Source organism: Petaurus breviceps, unplaced genomic scaffold (assembly GCF_028583685.1).
Source record: "Petaurus breviceps papuanus isolate PSGF00001 unplaced genomic scaffold, PetGlider_PUasm1.0 446, whole genome shotgun sequence".
Taxonomy (NCBI): domain Eukaryota; kingdom Metazoa; phylum Chordata; class Mammalia; order Diprotodontia; family Petauridae; genus Petaurus; species Petaurus breviceps.
The window spans coordinates 1,773,432-1,782,504 of NW_027186338.1; positions in this window are offsets into that span (position 1 = coordinate 1,773,432).

Sequence of the window (9,073 nt, forward strand, 5' to 3'; positions counted from 1 at the left end):
GAAGGAAGGAAGGAAGGAAGGAAGGAAGGAAGGAAGGAAGGAAGGAAAGAAGGAAGGAAGGGAGGAAGGGAGGAAGAGAGGGAGGGAGGAATAGAGGGAGGGAAGGAGGAGGGAAAGAAGGACATCTTAAACTGGATGTCCTGAGGGTATTTTAAATTAAACCTGTCCAAAAAAGAATTAATTCTCTTTCCCCCCAAACCCTCCCCTCTTTTAAACATCCTTCCTTTTGTGGAGGGCAGAACCCTCCTTCCAGTCACCCAGACTTGAAATCTAAGTGTTTATAGGGATTAGAAAGGAAACCAAGGATGGAAAAAAGGAAGGGAGAGGGGAAGGAAGAAAGAGAAAGGGAAGAACCAAAGAAAAAAAGAACATTAATAAACATTAAATATGCACAGAAGAAAACAAAGGAAACCCAGAAAGAGACACAAGCAGAGCAGCCTTGTTATGACCATGTTAAATTTAATATCCACTTTAAAAACTGTAACAGAAATACATGGTTTCATGTAGTAGACTCTTCTTTGTTCTTTGTGTGTGGATGTTTCTTTTTTGATTGTTAAGTTCATAAGAAAAAAGGAAATTAAAAAAAAATTTAAGTGAATTCTAAGGTGTCCATCACGATGACAACCTGAAAAGTTGTCCTGCAAAGACAAGGGCCTCGGCCTTTTTGATAACTTTCTGGCTTTAGTCTGCATTCCAAATGATTGATGCAGGAAGAAATCAGACTTCTGCGTGAGTGGGGTGACCCTGTATTTTGGGAAAGTAGAAATCCAAGAATTAGAGTCTACAGCCTGGAGAAGGAAGCAGAAACAGATGAGAAACTTACTAAAGGTCATTAAGGCCTCAGGGAGGAGGGAGGATGTAAGGGGGGACAGGAAAGGTGAAGAGCTTTTTTTTTTATGACCAAAAGAAGAAATAGGCTCAGAGTCCAATAAGTTAAAACTGTCACCATAAGGAACAGGTTAAACTTAACTCTAGGGGGAGGGTTCTTAACTCTTTTTGTTCCTTGGCCTCCTTTAAAAGTCTGGAAAGGCTTTCAAATGGATCCTGTGTGACCAACAGTCGCCAACCACCCTGGTGACTTTTAAATGCATAGAATTATAAAGGAAACCAATAATACTGAAATCCAGTTATAAAAATATTTGAAAAGAGTTCTTGGACCCCAGCTTCAGAACACCTCTTCTTAGGGAATTGGGAGAATGGGGATGGGGGAAGGGTAGATAGAATTCCTGGGGGCACAGGGAGGGCTGGTGGTAGGTTGAGAGTCAGAAGCCACAGTTTTGGGACGCAGCAAAGACTAAAGTGGAAACTCTAATCAGATTGGGTCTGTAGTATGGCTTCCCTCCTGAGATCTTTTCTTTATGGAACATGAAAGGAAAAAGTCTGAGTCCAAAGCTTCTTTGAAGGTGTATAATTTCCCTGCTGGGTTGGGGTGGATGTTGGGTTCTGCCTTCCCCTTGGGCAACTCACCGTTCTATTACCTTGTAGACATGTGTGACCAACAAAGTCACCACCCTGGTGCCAATCTCAGCATTGCCATTTAGTGGGGCTGGTCTTCTGGCCACTAACTGCAGGGAGATTGTCTACACCTGGGTCATACTTAGAGCCTTGACAATCTGTGCTCTGCTGGCAAAATGGCTGAGAATTTGGGGGTCTGTCCATTTTACAAGACATTTGGTCACATAGGTGTTCTTCACCCAGGGTCTGGCAACTTGTTTTTAAAATCATTTTGATAAATGTATTTCAATAGAACCAATTTCCTTTGTGATAATACATATTTGATTTTCTGCATTTAAAAATGTGATTCTGAAAGGGGTCCTGAGGCTCCACCAGATTGCCAAAGGGCCCAGTACACACAACTTGTTAAGCATTCCTGCTTTGGTGGAGTCCTTCCTGCTTTAATTAGTAACATTTATCAAGAGCTTCCAATGTGCTCGTAAGGCTGTACTGAGGATAAACAGACTAAGACAAGAGTCTCTACTCATGAGATGTTTTCAGTTCAGCTGGGAGACAACATGTGCCTTCATCAGCATGTGCACAATTCAGTCAGTTTAGTCAACTGGCATTTATGAGCAAAGCAGCTAGGTGATAAAGTGGACAGGGTACTAGGCCTGAAGTCAGGAAGACTCATCTTCTGGCCTCAAACACTTGCTAACAATTTATGGAGCACATACTAACAGGGCAGATAGGTGGTGCCTCAGATAGAATGCCAGGCCCAGAGTCAGGAAGACCCGAGTTCAAATGTAGCCTCTGACATTTACTAGCTGGGTGACGCTGGGCAAGTCACTTAACCCTGTTTGCCTCAGTTTCTTTATCTGTGAAATGAGCTGGAGAAGGAAATGGTAAACCATTCCAGTATCATTACCAAGAAAATCCCAGATGGGGTCAGGAAGTTTCAGACATGACTGAAACATCTGAATAATAACAAAAACTATATGTTGGGCATTGTGAAAAGTGCTGAAGATACCCCCCCAAAAAAAACCCCAAAAAACAGTCCCACCCCTCAAAGAGCTTATAGTCTCATAGGGGAGACAGCATGCCAACAGTTACAGGCAAACAAGCCATAGACAAGATAAATCGGCAATCATCATAATAGCAGGAATGTGCTAGCATTTAGGGGGGATGAGCACGGGCATCTTGCAGAATACAGAGTTTTAGCTGGGCCTTGAAGGAAGCCAAGGAGGGCACCAAGGGAAGCAGCCAGAGAAGACTCTTAGGTAAATGATCATTTTGGGGGAAAAGCACTAAGAGGAAATTGGAAGAAGTAGGAAAGGCAGCAGGAGAACCTACAGGTAGAAGACGACTCGAGTCAAGTCTTGAATAAAGCTAGAGATACTAAAAGATGGAGCTGAGGAGAGAGCGAATTCTAAGTAGGGGGCACACACAGCCAGTGCAAAGGTGTGGAGGTGGGAGATGTAGTATCATGGGTGAGGGGTAGTAAGATCATTTCAGCTGAAGCAAGGCATGTACAGAGAAGAGAAATTTGTAATAAGATTTGAAAAGTAGGGGCGGCCAGGTAGCACATCGAGTAAGAGTAAGAGCACCAGCACCAGTGTTGAAAAGACCTGGAGATCAAATCCTGGGCTCAGACACTTAGCACCCACCCAGAAACACCTGGCCGTGTAACCTTGAGCAAGTTACTTAACCCCAATTGCTTAAAAAAAAAAAAAGATTTGAAAAGTATTTGGGGATCCAGTTGTGAAGAGTTTCAAATGCTAACCAGACAGAGGACTTAACATGTGAGTGGCAGTATGTGGTTGGGAAACTGGACTTGGAGTCTGAAAGAGTTGAGTTCAAATTCCACCCTAGACATTACTTGTGTGACCCTAGGCAAGTCATTTCCTAACTTTGTTTCTTCGTCTGTGAAATGAGGGTTTGGACTGGATCTGTGAAGTTGCTTCCACCTCATGAAGACATCTGATGTCTCTGTGCCTTGGTTTCCTCTTCTGTTAAATAAGGGTTAAACTTGAAAGCCTCTGAGTTTCCTTCCAGCTGTAAATCTATGATCTTGTGATCTGAGGAAAAATAGCTGAGGGGAATGACATGATCAAACCTGTCCTTTGGGAAAGTTATCTTTCAAAGGTATTTATTACTGGCAATGGTTGCCCATATTACAGGCAATGGTTGCCCACGGGTTATTACAAATTATTAGCAGGGTCTAAATGACCTTGTGATGCCTCTGCCACATTCCTCCAATTCTTCCAAAAGCCTTTTGAGACTTGGGGTAGGGGTCAGTGCAGGGCTGGGGCCACCATCTAGATGTTGAAAGGGCAGAGTGGTCAGCAAGTGATGCTCCCATTCTGTCCCTGCCTGACCTAGGACAGAGTGAGTAATCTGTCAGGGGATCTCTCCTCCTGCCATCACCACATCACACTAAAGTGCACAGGGGAGAATCTTCTTTCAGGGGTGGTGTTGACGGATTATTCAGTCATTTTGAGGTCAGCTGCCTAGTAGGTCTTAATAGCACAGACTTTCGAAGGAGGGGACTGGGGGAAGGCATCCTCTTACTGAAGGATTGTGTCCCCAACCCTCTACATTCAAGGTGTAAGTGATCATCAGCCCCGTTGGTGGGATCTTTCATCATTGAAAATGGGGTAACCAGAGAATATTTGTGCAAAACATTTTTGCAAACACTTAGTAAAATGGCCCTGCACCTGTTCTTCAACATTGGTTTCAGAAATAGTTAGAAACTTTAATTAAATAAGGATATTGGGTATAGAGAACCAAGAATAACTTAATAGTAAGTAACATACTACCAGAACAATAATAGCCTTAGTAAAAGAAATGAGGAAAATCCAAGCCAACATTCAGTCCCCTTGCTTCTTTCATTCACATATTTATTCCTTTATTGATTTGGGCAATATTTATTGAATGCCTGCAGTGTGTAGACTTCTGTCCCACAAAGAGAATTGCTTATATATTACCTAGAAGTAGTGGGGTATTATACAAGGAGTCATGCTTGAAGAGAGACCCTGAATGTTAGGGGGCTTCACCACCTCCCAGGCAAGTCATTTGAATGGTCTGAAATAAAACACAGTGCCTTCCAAATGGTAAGCACTTAATGCTTATTGGAAGAAAGGGAAGAAGAGAGGAAGGAAGGAAGTGATGAAAGAAGGGAGGGAAAGAAGGAAAAAAGGGAAGGGTGAGAGAAATGAAGTAAGTAGGGAAGGGGAGAGGAAAGAAAGGAGGGAGTAAAGGAAGGAGGGAGGGAAGGGAGGAAGAAAGGAAGAAAGGGAGGAAGGGAAAGAGGAAGGAAGAGAGGGGGGAAAGGAAGGAGTGAGTGATTTACTGCTAGACAAATGCCTATTTCCCCTCGGATTAACTAACTCTGGCAAAAAAGAGTGGAAGGTAAAGAATTCAACAATTGACCTTGAATGTTGCCTCAAGAGTCATAGGGCCTCACTTGGAGTTTCATGAGCATTTTCTTGCTGGCCTTCCTTTATCCTGTTCCCTCTTGCCCCAGGAGGGCCCCTGGCTCTGGATGAGCTTTCACCTTAGGTTGCCTATGAAGCTCCCCCCCCCATGCCATTTCCTGGCTGTCTCCCACCTGTGCTGCCCCATCTTCCTTCCCCAGTTCTTGGCACATAGAAAGCACTTAACTAAGACTTTTAACTTCATTTCATTTCATCCTTCCTGAAATCCTCCAGGCAGGATCATCTGGTACCTTTGGACAACTGAACTCAGATCTGCAAAGGGGAAGGCTTCAGGAAATTTTATTTAAACAAACACTTAGTAATTGCCTCCTTTAGACAGAGTGCCAGGGGCTGGCAATGAAAAGATGATTAAAGACGTGACCTGTTATCTCTGAGGAACTTATAGGCTAATGGTGAGGGAGCTGGTAATGACAGATCCACAAACAATGATATAAGGTGGATTAGGATAAAGAAAATGGACAGATTCATTCAAAGTGCTCTAGGAATGTTGAAGGAGGGATAGGTCACTTTTGGCCAGGAGTGCTGGAGAGGTCGGGGAAGGCTTTATTGAGGAGATGACACCTGAGGTGAGCCTTGAAGGATGAGGAGAATTTCAACAGGTAGAGATAAGAAAGTAGGGGAGGCAGCTTCTGTGAATAATGCCCTGGAACTGAAGAAAGCAGGGTGGGAACAGGCAATGACTATTACCTCAGTTTGTCTTAGAGTGTGTCAAAAGGAACTGAGTGACAGAAAAAAAAAAGAGCTAGAAAGGTAGGTTGGGACAAGATGGTGGAGTGCCTTAAAGGCCATCCTAAGGAGCTGGTATTTAAACTTAGAAGCAAGAGGGAGTCACTGGATGCTTTTAAGGAAGAGAATGAATGTGTCTTCTTGTAGAAAAGCAACCCACCTTGGCTGTAATTTCCTACATCCAATTCTTCTTTGTCCAAAGGACTTCTACCTGATTGGTAGTTTATAAAGGGCTTTCATGTTAACCATAAGATTTAGAAAGATCTTGAATGGATCTCTGAGGTCATCGATTGTGACTTCTTCATTTTACATGTAATGGAGACGTGCACAGAGTTCCTCTGATGGCTTCTCCCCAAATGGAGAGATCAGAGGGCCAGCTTATGGGAGAGTCATGAGGATGCGTAATGGAAGTGTGAGAGATTTGAACTTATGAAGACACTCTCTTAACTGGTTCCAGTCTACCAACCATGTAGTTATGAAAAGACTTTTTGATTGGTCAAGTAACCCAGAGCTTAGTAACCCTTACAAGAGGTGACTAGAGCCTTGGCTTCAGGCTCTTTGTTTTGCCTTCAATCAACAAGAATTTTTTTTTTAATTTTTCAAGTAACAAGTTTTTTTATTTTTTATTAATCTGTCCCTCCCAATACTCCCCACATTGAGCAAATTTAAAACAACAAATCCCTCAATACATAGTTATATAGTCCCAAAAAACAAATTCCCACATTAACAATTTCCAAAAATATATGTCTCTTTCTGCATTTTCAATCCATCATCTTACTATCAAGAAGTGAGAGGCATGTTTCATTTTCATTCTTTTGGACTTATGGTATATCATGCTGTTGATCATTATAGTTCTAAATTCTTTTACAGTTGGTTTTCTCTATCATCGTATAAATCATTTTTCTAGCTTTGTTCTCCATCAATTTATAAAAATCTTCCTAGTTTTCTCTGAAGTTGTCCATTTCCTTTTATCTTATGGCACAATAATATTGTATTTCATTCAAATGCCACAATTTACCCATCTCCCAATAGGATGACACACTCCATTTCCAATTTTTGGTTACCACAAAAAAAGGACTCATAAATATTTTTGTAAATATAAATCCATTTATTCTTTTGCCAATTTCTTTAGGGAATAGACCTGGTAGTGGTATAACTGGGTCCAAGCATATGCACAGTTTGGTCACTTTCTGGATTTCCAAATTACTTTCCGGAATGACTGAACTAATTCATACTTCCACCAATATTATACTAGTGTATACTAGTGTTTTCCCACAATCCCTCCAATATTTGTTATTTTCCTCTTTTGTCATCTTTGACAGGCTGATAGATGTAAGGTGGAGCCTGAAAGTTGCTTTACTGTGGTTTTCTCAAATTATCAGTGACTTAGGGCATTTTTTCATATGCTTGTTAGGTTGGATTTCTTCTTTTGAAAACTGCCTATTCATATCCTTTGACTATTGCAGATTGGGACTCAGTGTTACAAATTCAAAGTTCCTTATATATCTTAGAAATGAAATCTTGATTAGAGAAACTTGTTGAAAAGGTTTTTTTTCCTAGTTACCCATTTCCTTTCTAATTTTTACTATATCAGATTTGTTTGGGGCTTGAGGGTCTATCAAAAACTGTGCTATTATGTTTGTTTGCTTTTGCACATTGTATACCTAATGTATTCCACTGATCAACCTCTTTTTAAAATCAGTACCAAATTGTTTTAGTGATATTATTTTATAGTACAGTTTGAGATCTGGTGTGATAGACCTCCATCTTTCTTTCTTTCTTTTTTTAACTATTACCCTTGTCATCCTTGACTTTTTGTATCTCCATATGAATTTTGTTATTTTTTTTTAGTTCTATGGAATATTCTTTGGGGAATTTCATTGGTATAAAACTGAATAAATTAGGTAACACTATCATTTTTATTATGTTGGCTCAACCTATTCATGAGCAATTAATATGTCTCCAATTATTAAGGTTTGTATTTCTACAAATGGTTTTATAGATAGATTTATATAGCCCATGGATGAAGCTTGGGAGAAATACTCCTAAATATTTTACATTATTTTGAATGAAATTTCTCCTTCTAGTTTTTCTGACTTTTGTTGGATATATATAATGTGTGTACATATATATGCACACACATATACATATATATGAATGCTGAGGATTTATGTAAATTTATAACCTGCCACTAAGCTAAAGTTACTAATCATATCAATTAATTTTTAGCTGACTCTCTAAGGTTTGCTAAGTATAGCATTTTATCATCTACAAAAAACAATAGTTCTGTTTTCTCTTTACCTATGCATATTCTCTCAACTTTTTTCTTGTCTTACTTATTGTTATACAGTTGCTATATAATATGCCTATTTCTTTACAATTTACTATATTAAAGGTCCCTTTATTCCTATGCTTGTTAGAGTTTTTAAATAGAAATGAATCATGAATTTTATCAAAAGCTTTTCAGTATCTATTGATAAAATCTTGTGGTTATTATTATTTATATTATTAACATGGTTAATTTAAAATCTTGCTTATGTTGAACTAACTTTGCATTCCTGGTATGAACTCAACCTAGTCACAATGCATAATATTTCTAATAAGTTTTTGTGGCCTAATATTTTAGTTAAAATTCTTGCTTTAATGTTAATTTAGGATATTAGTCTTTCATTTTCTTTCTTAATTTTTGCTTACCCTGGTTCAGGTATCAAGACCATATTGGTTTCAGAGGCAGCTAGGTGGCTCAGTGAGTAAAGCACTGGCCCTGGAGTCAGGAGGACCTGAGTTCAGATCCAGCCTCAGACACTTAACAAAAAAAAACCTAGCCGTGTAACCTTCGGCAAGTTACTTAACCCCAATTGCCCTCCAAAAGGCAAAAAAAAAAAAAAAAGACCCTATTGGTTTCATAGAAAGAGACTGGAAAGGTATCTTCTTTTTTTTCATATTTCAAACAGTTTTTATAGTTTTGGAAAGAATTGTTCTTTGACCGTTTGGTCAAATTTACTTGTGATTCCATCTGATTCTGGATTTTTTTCTTTAGTAGTTCACTTATGACTTTTTCCATTTCCTTTTGTGGTATTGGGCTACTTAAATAATCTATTTCTTCTTTTGTAATTTAGGATTAGCTGCTTGTATATTTTATTAGATTTTCATTTTTGCTTCAAACAACCAGCTCCTAGTTTTATTCATCAATTCAGCAGTCTTTTTGCTTTCAATTTTATTAATCTCTTCTTTAATTTTCAGAATTTCTACTTTGTTATTTAGTTGGAAATTTTTTATTTGTTGTTTGTGTTTTTTTATTATATGCTCAATTCAATGATTTGACCTTTCACTCTTTTGTTGATAAAAGCATGTAGAGATAAAAATTATTCCCCAAGAAAGGGAATGGCTAATCATACTGTGATATATGAACATAA